This window comes from Gracilinanus agilis, chromosome 1 (genome assembly GCF_016433145.1).
Source record: "Gracilinanus agilis isolate LMUSP501 chromosome 1, AgileGrace, whole genome shotgun sequence".
Taxonomy (NCBI): domain Eukaryota; kingdom Metazoa; phylum Chordata; class Mammalia; order Didelphimorphia; family Didelphidae; genus Gracilinanus; species Gracilinanus agilis.
The window spans coordinates 335,311,067-335,322,017 of record NC_058130.1 but is presented as its reverse complement, the minus strand read 5'-3'; the positions used below and the strand labels follow the sequence as shown (position 1 = coordinate 335,322,017).

General features: G+C 38.4%; 1 pseudogene; it reads right to left on the bottom strand.

The window, feature by feature from the left end:
- Positions 1-1,729: 1,729 nt before the first annotated feature.
- LOC123251471 overlaps positions 1,730-10,951 on the bottom strand; it is a 71,915-nt pseudogene continuing 62,693 nt past the window's right edge.

The window sequence follows — 10,951 nt, the reverse complement described above, 5'->3', positions numbered from 1 at the left end:
GGAGATCAAGCATGATCATTATAATTTTATAGTATTCAGTTTCTATTATTTTATTTTTATTGTGATCCTTTCCATTTACATTGTTGTAGTCCTATGTGTGTATATATATATATATGTATATATATATATAGTTCTCTCAATTCTACTTATTTCACTTTGTATCATAGTCATCATTTGTTAAAACAAAGTAATATTCAATCAATTTGATATATAGTGTGTTTAGCCATTCCAGCATGAATGAGCTTTTTCCTCAGCTCTTTGTTAATACAAAAAGTGCTGGGGCAGCTAGGTAGCACCATATAGAGTGCCAGACTTGGATTAAGGAGGACCTCACTTCAACTCTGGCCTCAGACTCTTCCTACCTGTGTGACCCTGGGCAAGTCACTTAATCCAAATTGCTCAGCCTGTGCCACTCTTCAGTCTTACAATTTATACTAAGATGATAAGAGGTTTTTTTTAAATGCCGCCATGCCTAGTTTGGTATACAGTATGCAGGGCCCTTCTTTTTGTCATTATCCTTCCTTGGGGTATATACCTGCCGGTGGAAACTATTGGTCAAAAGTTATGGACATTTAGTCATTCTCTTGGAACTCCCAGTTTGCTTTTCAGAATAATTAGACTAATTCCTAGCTCTACCAACAATGCATTAATTAGTTTACCCATTTTTCCATAATTCCTCCAACATTGACTATTTCCATCTTTTGTAATATTGCTAATTTGCTAGGTGTGAGGTGAAAACTCAGAGTTATTTTGATTCATATTTCTTTTTGTTAGCAATTTGGAGCAATCTTTCATATGATAGTTAATAGTTTGCAATTCTCCTTTTGAGAATAGTTTATTCATATTCTTTGACCACATTATTAGGGAATGGTTTCTGCCTTACATTTTAATGGTAGCTATCTACATTTTTTTTATCGTACATCACTCCGAAAAGGAGGTGGGGGTGGGGGTAGGCCGGGTTGGTACTTATGCTAAAACCGATGAGGACCCTGGTGGCAGGTCTGTGTGGCTGGAAGGCAATGGGGTACGGAGACACATTTTGACATGACTTAAGGGCATCTCACTACCATAGAACAGAGATGGGGCTATAAAATGCACAGTGGGATGTACTCATCCACCCTTTAGAAAGCAAGAACTCCTCCACACTCTGGTGCAGCTTGAGTTCTCTGACGCTTACCATGTGGGACATGTAATTTCAAAAACCACTAAAAACAACCAGTCTAGAAAGGTCTTTTGTGAAAGTAAAGACAACAAGTAAACATTAGCACATAATCTCAATCTCCCAGATTCATTTGTCTTGGGTTAGGGAGGAAAAATGATCAATATTTAGACTTTCATTATTTGTTAAATATCGACTTACTGCAACAGCCCCTGAGAGGGCTGCCCTGCTGGCAGGATTGGCTCAGGAATAACTGGAACTTCTTTCAACTCCCCACATTGGTCACTTCTTACCATGTCTCCATCCCTAACTCCCAATCAGGTCCTTATTGTGCCAAGCCACCCAGCAGGTATTTTGACTAATGTGGTTGAGGGGAGGGTCCACAGGAGAGAAAGGAATTGGTCTGAAATAGTAAAGAAATGAGAGAAGGAACCATCAGTCCCCCACCTGCAGCTTTATGTTCATCCCTAAGGTGATGGTCAGCATGTGGAGCAGGTAGGGTAGGGTAGTGGTGGGGACAGTGAAGAGGGAAGGACTGGCTACTGCTGGCATATGTTAGTAACCTACTTTTCACTTCTTGGCCTTGACTCCGGCTGCCACAGCCTCCATGGCTTTGCCCACAGTCTCTTCATCCCCAAGGAACTACATGGGCTTGATGGGTTTCATTCTTGTCCAACTCATACACCATAAATAGGAATGCCAGTGGGCAGGCTCAGCTCCATTATTGCTTCTTCAGACAGACCCTCAAGATGTTTGACAATCCCTCAAAGGCTGTCACTATGGGCTGCAACCAGAACACGTTTTCCTTCCTTGATCTGGGGGAATGATTTCCTCATTCCAGTAGGGTAGAGCCCAGGCAATGATGTCTTTCAGACTCTCAGAGGAGCGCAACTGATCCTTGGTAAGATCTGGATAGCGCCGGTCCTTGTCGATGTTGCTGCAGAAGGGATGGTTGGCCTCCATGGGATATCATAGGATCGTCGCCAGATCTTGACCTGGGCCTCACCGTGCTTAGCAGCCGGCTCTGCTTTGTTGAGGTGGGTCACACTTCCATTCTGCTGCTCACTGAGGTGCCAGGTCCTCACTACAGGCAACCACATCTGGTCAGCGGCATCTAGTACTATCCAAAGGGTACGAATTGCTCTCTTCCCGACAGAGGTGAAGCAGATATCAAAATCTGGCAGCGCTTGACCACCGCGCTGGACCTCTTGGTGCCCCGCGGGGCTCAGGTCCGCGTTGTACCAGCCGCTGAAGTGGTTCTCCAGGTTCCAGGCTCTCCTTCCGTGGCGGATCAGCACGCGCTTTGTAGGTGGCCATGGTGGGCTGAGGATGGGGGCAGCGAGTACAGAAGAGACCAGGGATGGGAAAGGCGTGCACTGAGATTGCTAGCTACATATTTTGGATATCAGACACTAATCAAAGATATCTGACACAAAGACTCCATCCACCCACAATTGACCGCCTTCCTTTTTAGATTAGAGGCATTAATTTTTGTGTGAGAATTTCACAATTTTATGTAGTCAACATGATTTCTTTTGTCTTTTTTCATTGCCTCTATCTTTTGTTTAGCTAAGGATTCACCTCTGTGGAAAGGCATAAAATCTGCACCTTTTATTGTTTTGCGGGTTTTTTTTTGTTTATTTTATGGAAGGATGGTTAATAATCAGGTCATATATCCATTTTGAACTGATTATAGTCTGGTCTAAGATGTAGATCTAACTCTCATTTTTGGCTATTTTCCTGTTTTTCCATCATTTCTTGCCAAAAAGAAAGTTCTTTTCTAGATAAAATATTTCCTGGTTTCTAATTATTTCTTGTATAGTCTTTTCCTTTTCTGTTTTTTTTTAAACCAGTACCAGATTGGGGGGGGGGGGAGGTTTACCTTCCTTCTTAAAATCAATACTATGTGTTGGTTCCAAGATAGATGAGCCATATGGGCTATGAGATGAAGGTGATTTACCCACTGCTAGGAAGTATCTGAGTCCAAATTCAAACCCAGCACTTCCCATCTCTGAGTCTGGATCTCAAACCATTGAATCACCTAGTTGCTCCACAGTACCAAATAGTGTTGATGAATATTGTATATTATATATTTTGAGGTATAAAAATATTATTTTCCATTCCATTCCAAGGGTCCTTAATTATTTTTGTGTTATGAACCCCTTTGGTAATCCATAGACACCTATATATATCTTCTTTAACTACTTTTAAAAATATAAAATAAAATGCATAGAATTACCAATGAAACTAATGATAATAAAATAGTTATCAAAATATGTATTTTTTTAAAAATCAAGTCCATGGACCCCAGATAAGAATTCTCCTCTGCACTAGCACTTTTATTCCTCCAAAAGAATTTTTATTACATTGGTTCTTTACAAAATCTCTTTGAGCTTATGCCTCATATTGAAATAAGACCAAAATGGGTAAATGATTCTGACATAAAAGGTGATTATCATAAGTAAATTAGGCAAACATAGAAAAATTTACCTGTCAGATCTATGGATAAGAAGGGTTTCTGACCAAATAAGTAACAGAAAAGATTATGAAAAGTAAAATAGTTAATTTTGATTATATGGCATTAAAAAGTTTTTGCACAAAAAATGGATGAAGCCAAAAGTAGAAGGTAAGCAGGAAACTGGAAAAAATGTATAGCAAGTTTCTTTGATAAAGGTCTCATTTCTCAAATATATAGAGAACTGAGTAAAATTTATTAAAAAAAAAAAAGGAGTCATTCCCCAAATGATAAATGGTTAAAGAATATGAACAGTAAGTTTTCTAAGGAAGAAATCAAAGCTATCAATATATTCTCACATGAAAAATGCCTTAAATCACTATTAAATAGAGAAATGCAAATTAAAATAAATAACTCTGAGGTACTATCTCACATCTAACAGATCAGCTAAAATGAAAGAAAAGGAAAGTGAGAAATTCTGGAGGGGAAGTGGGAAAATAGAGGCACTAAAACACTGTTGGTGGCATTGTGAACTGATCTAATCCTCTGGGAGAACAAGTTGGAGCTATGCCCAAAAGGCTACAAAGCTGTGCATGTACTTTAACCCCAAAGAAATTAAAGAAAAGGAAAAAGGACCAATATGTACCAAAAATATTTATAGTAACTCATTTTTATTTAATTTAATTCTAATTAAATTTTTAAAATTTTTAAAATTAATTAAAAATTTTTATTTTATTTTATTTTAAGTTAGTTTAAAATTCTAATTCTAATTTAAAGAATTAGAAACTGTGAGGATGCCCATTATTTGGGGAATGACTGAGCAAGTTGTGGTATTTGATTGTGATGGAAAACTGTTATGAAACCCTTTGGTAATCCAGTGACACCTATATATATCTTCTTTAACTACTTTTAAAAATATAAAATAAAATGCATAGAATTACCAATGAAACTAATGATAATAAAATAGTTATCTATTTTCTATATTTCTATAAGAAATGAGGAGCAGATGGTTTCAGAAAAACCTGGGAATGAGCAGAATTAGTAAAACATTATACACGATAACAGCAACATTGTAAGGATGTTAAAATGTGAAAGACTTACCTACTCTTATCAATACAATAATCCAAGACAATTCCAAAAGACTCATGATGAAAAATGCTATCCTCCTCCATATGATTATTGATGGCTTTGATTTCTTCACCTGAAACTTGCTTGTTCATATCCTTCGACCACCTATCAATTGGAGAATGGCTTGTATTCTTATAAATTTGACTTAGTTATTTATAAATTTGAGAAATTAGACCTTTACCTAAGAGATTTGTTGTAAAATTTTCCTCCAGTTCGTTGTTTCCCTTCTAATCTTGATTAGATTAGTTTTATTTGTACAAAAGTTTTCAATTTAATGTAATCAAAATTATTCATTTTACATCTTATAATATTCTTTATCTCTTGTTTGATCATAAATTCTTCCCTTCTTCAAAGAACTGTCAGGTAAATTATTCTGTGTTCCCCTAATTTAATTATGGTTTCATTCTTTATATATTAATCCATTTGTATAGTTTTGCTTTTTACTACTCTAGCTCATTTTACAGATGAGGAAACTGAAGCCAACAGGGTTAAGTGACTTGCCCAGGATCATACAACTAATAAGTGTCTGAGGCCAGATATGACCTCAGATCTTTCTGACTCCAGAGTAAGAGCTTTATTCATTGAGTCACCTAGCTACCCCTCATCCTCCTCTAGGATTAATTTATTATGACTACCTGTGTCTCATAAAATGAGTTTTCTCAATTTTTTGAAAATCAAATTCTTTTCCCCAATTAGTGAGAAGGAATAGATGAATGTTATGTTCTATGTATCTCTCAGTTGTGTGAAAACAGAGACCCTGCTATAGTAAGTCATCCTTAAAAGCAGTCTTTTCAGCTTTTCATTGTGGACCTCTCTGTGCATTCATGAACTATTCCCATAAAGATTTTATATAAATAAAAAAACTAAGACCCTGGATCAATAATTACTGGCACTGCTTTTTTTTCTTTCTTTTCTAAGGTTAGCATCGAAATATATTTTGAGAAATTGAGTCCTGACTGATACTAAAATTATACTGCTTTCTGCACACATCTCTTTCTTTTGTTTCTGATCGGCCCTGTTTGTTCTTCCTAATTTAATTGTCTTAACTGCATAGTCCAAATATGAACATTTTACCTTTAGCAGTAAGTAGGGAAAAAAAAAACACTACAAAAACACAGGCAGATCTGTCCCACTTAGAATCTCTTTGTTTTTCTTTCTGGTCCCATTTATAAATGCTCTTGGGATAATCTGGCTGACAGAATCTGGGGCAAAGCACTCTGCCAGCTAACATTTCTCACTATTTGATACTGTTTTGTGGTGCTCTTGGCTTTCATATCTCCTAATGAGCAGGAAACTTAAATGTTTACTGACTGATGTGGTTTTTGGGCTCTTTTGGTTTCATCATTATAGCTAATTGATAGAAAAATGTAAACTTCTCTAAGAAATAATGATAGAGCTAGTATCTTTAATTTGGCTTATTTCCCATTTTTCAAATTGACATGTTAAAACCAGTAAATTTAAATGCTATGTATTTTCCCCTTTATCCTTTTTTTTCCAAATTGATATTTATTTCATCCTCTGTGGTAAATGGTCTAGCTCTGACTGCACTTAAACAAATAGTTTTAGGATGATACCAAGATTGATTTGTAGGCAAGAAGTAAGATAGGTTTCCAGTTAAGGTAATGTTGACTAAGGTAGTCCACGCCCTTGTCCTCCCCAAAAAAATCTCAGAAGAAATTTAAAAGGACACCAGAGTAAATAATTATTAATAATAATATAGGGAAATATCAGTAACCTCTTTCATTCAGTCCAGGACTATTTAAGAAAATCCCTGAATTTTACATTTCCTTTGATCAGGGTTGTTACAGGAATGGCAGATGCTAGCTCTGTCTTTGTTAAAGGGACACTAAAGCTTGGGACAGCTCTAATGGGAATTGAGGGATTGGGGAGTTAGTGCAGTCTCTAATAAACAGGACCCCGAACCAATGGGATCTCAGCCCTGCCAGCATCAGGGAATGGAGTTATCCCCAATAGTTAAAGCCACAGCAAGAGAAAGAAATAACTCAGCTTTGAGGGATGGGAAGGAGGGAGTGGGGTGAAGAGAAAAAAATAACCTGAGTCCAAAAGGCCAGATACAAGCTTGAATTTCATTATGTAGTTGAATTAGGATTACAGCAGGGGATGGAGCCAACTCCTGGTTTATGATTGTACAAGCAGAAAAAGAGAGGGACAAGGCCAAGGCCAGCATCCATATAGACAACTAAGAGAGGGAAGAAGGAGTCAGGAATAACTGTAGATAGTATAGCCTATCCTTAGACCCTTAATCCAAACTGAGAGGATCAGGGGCAGCTAGATGACACAGTGGATAGAAAACTGGACCTAGAGTTGATAAGATCTGGGTTCAAATCTAGCCTTAGATACTCCCTAACTTTATGACCTTGGGCAAGTCACTTAACCCCCTTTGTCTAGTTGATGCCCTTCTAATTTAGAATTGTTACTAAGACAGAAAGTAAGGGTTTTTTTAAAAAAGTGATATGCCTTCATCTGTGCAGGCAAGGGCACAATTGAGGCCAAGAGAGATATGTTTAGGGTCACAAAGCAAGTTTGGGTCTTCTTGACTCCAAGTCCAATACCCTATCCATTAGACCTGTATTGGTGAACCTATGGCACGTGTGCTGGAGGAGGCTACTCTCCTCCCTCTGGCCATGCCTGCCTGAGGACATTTCTCCTATCACCTACCCCTCTGCCCAGCAGCCCAATGGGAGTGCTTCCTCCCTCCCCTGTCTGGGGTAAGGAGGCAGCTTACACGCAGTATGAGGGTGCAGTTTGGGCCCTCAGTCTCTAAAAGCTCTACCAGTGATTCCCAAAGTGGGTGCTACCGCCCCCTGGTGGGTGCTACAGTGATCCAAGGAAAGCGGTGATGGCCACAGGTGCATTTATCTTTCCTATTAATTGCTATTAAAATTTAAAAAAATTAATTTCCAGGGGGCTAAGTAATATTTTTTCTGGAAAGGGGGCAGTAAGCCAGAAAAGTTTGGCAACCACTGCTCTAGACTATCCTGCCCCCCTTTTTACATTCTATTCTATATGTGTGGAAGGTACAAATCTGTTTTTCCCAAATGACACTTTCTTACTTAATTTTTCCTTCCTTCTAAAGTGTCTTAAACCTATATGCTATGTCATCCCACCTATTCAGTAAATCCCACTGACTCCATATTATTGTCAAGATAAAATAGAAAATCTTCTGTTTTTAAAGCATTCCATAACCTGATCCCTTCCTACCTTTTTCTTCTTCTTAAACCTTGTTTCCCTTCATATATTCTGCAATTCCAGGATCAGTGACCAGCTTGCTCTTCCTCATATGTGATACTCCATCTGCCACTGAGAATATGGACACTCAAGACACTGGCTGTTTTCCTCTACCTAGAACTCTCTCCGTCTTCATCTCTACCTCCCGACTTCCCTGATTTCCTTCTGATTTCAGCTGAAGCCTTACCTTTTCCAAGAAATCTTTCCTAGTCCTTCTTAATTTTATTTCCATGCCATCCCCAATTTACCCTGTAGATACCTTGTTTGGACATAGTTGTGCCCATGTTGTCTCCCCCATTAGATATGAAAAGCTTGAGATAAGGGACTGGATTTTGCCTTTTTTAATTCCCCAGGGTTTAACACTGTGCTTGGCACATAGTAGGTATTAAGAAATGCTAGTTGACTGACTGAATCTGCCAGGAAAAAAATGGAGAGTTAGCTCTAGAGTGGAGGGGCAGAGAAAAGGAGCATTTGCCTCCCTTCTGTGTACCTTTTTTCTCTGTTTCTCATTTCCACCTCACTTTCCCAGCTGACGGCACTTAAAAGACATAGTGGGCAACTCTAACAGCCTGTCTTCACCTGTCCCAGTGTTAGCATTTGCATTCTCTTCATGTGAATTACACGGAGTGAGACTGAAGGGAAAAGTACGTCTCCGACTGTGATAGACAATCAGGCAGAATGGCACTTACTGATGTTCCCTAAGTACTTCTACCAAATTACAGCACATTTAGTCTGACTTCTGAGCAAGGCTCAGAATTAGGATGTCTCCAGGATATTCAGAGGGATATCTTGTACTTACCAGGTTGAAGGAAAGCCCTTTTAGAGGCTCAGCCCCCTCTAGATTTAAAAAAAAATTATTCTAAATTTAATAATCAACAACAAATGAATATTTCAACATTCAAAGAACAAAGAAGATTGTTTAAGAAACACTTTTGTTACAGAAAATTGTTAGATAGCTTAGTATTTAAAAAACAGATACGCTTAGCTTCCAATTTTTTTTAAACCCTTACCTTCCACTAGAATCAATACCATGTATTGGTTTCAAGGCAGAAGAGTGTTGAGGACTAGGCAAAGGTGGTTAAGTGACTTGCCCAGGGTCACACAGCTGGGAGTTGTCTGAGGCCACATTTGAACTTAGGACCTCCTGTCTCTAGGCCTGGCTCTCAATCCACTGAGCTACCCACCTTCCCCCTTAGATCCCAGTTTGGGAAAATGATGAATCCCTTAAACCTGATATGGCCGAATTATTCACACTGAATATTTGCATTGGGCTAGAACAAATGACCATATTTGTTATAACTATAACTTTGAATTATGCTAATTCAAAAGCATTCAGTTACTACAGGAGATTCATTATTTACACTCTCTCCATAGACAGACAGACGGATAGATAGATAGATAGAGAGAGAGAGAGAGAGAGAGAGAGAGATAAATAGATAGATGGATAGATAAATGTAGAAAACCTATTAACCTACCAAACCAGCTCTGTAGAGAAGCAGAAACTCTTCCAATGATCCAGAAAAACAAATCAACACAGTGCTGACAATATCTATCTCATTCTGCATCTCTAATCGATTACATTTCTGTCAAAAGGAAGGAAGAATGCTTCCTCATTAGTCCCTCAAAGTCACTCTTATTTGATGCTTTCATTTTATAAGAAATATCAAAACAGAAGTCGTAATTATATCCAAAGGTCTATAGTGACATGTATACATACAGACAAAGGGGGGAAAATAACTTCAGGGGAAACCTAATGACCTTACAGTTACTAGATCACATGGAAATAGGCAGAAATGTCATCTAATGAACTCCCTTGAGTATGTGTTGGGAGAATTCTACTTTTATACTACGCTCAATTTTTATAAAGGAGACAAAAAAATCAAAGAAAACCATTTAGACATAACAGAACTGCTTCACATCTATCAATGAGATCAAGGAAGAGAAGTTTCCTTCTGATTCCTTTGGTAATTTGGGCTATAAATAACAAAAGGGATCATTGGGCTAACCTGAGTGCCCCTGACCAATGGAGGAACAGAGTATAAGCTTCTGATGTACAGGAATTGTCTTCTATTCCTTCATATCTCAAAAGAACTTTGATCTCATTATCAATGTGGATACTCCTAGAAATTCCTGTGGCAACCCATCCACACCTCCTCAGACTCCTTTATTCTTGGTGATATCCTTGTTATGACAGGCAATTTGGTACAGGTGACTTGGATTTGGAGTCAAGGACTCTGGTTCAAATCCAGACTTTGCCACTTAATACTTGTGTGATACTGGGCAAGACAATCTCCCTGGGCCTCAGTTTCCTAAACTGTTGGACTAGATGACAAAATCCTTTCTAAGGTCTTAATTCAAGAGTTTGACCCTGGGCAAATCATTTAACCATATTTGCCTTCATTTCCTCATCTATAAAATGAGCTGGAGAATCACATGACAAACCATTCCAGTATCATTCCCAAGAAAACCCCACATGGGGTCACAAAGAGTTAGACATGACTGAAAGACAACTGAACAACAATACAATAAATAATGCAGCTTCATATTAAGAGGCAGATCTGAGAGCAAGAATATCTTGGAAGAGCCAGTAAAACAAAGAGCATGACATTCATTTAGTATTTTCTTTTTTTTTTTTTCTTCTTTCTTTCTTTTTTTTTAAACCCTTACCTTCAGTCTTGGAGTCAATACTGTGTATTGGCTCCAAGGCAGAAGAATGGTAAGGGGTAGGCAATGGGGGTCAAGTGACTTGCCCAGGGTCACACAGCTGGGAATTGTCTGAGGCCAGATTTGAACCCAGGACCTCCCGTCTCTAGGCCTGGCTCTCAATCCACTGAGCTACCCAGCTGCCCCCCACTTAGTACTTTCACCATAGGTTACACACAAAATTCCACATGGGCCATGAGACTCCCCAGAGAATGGCTAAGAAGAGCAGGTCAGGCCAGCAATAACAATGGAGTTGA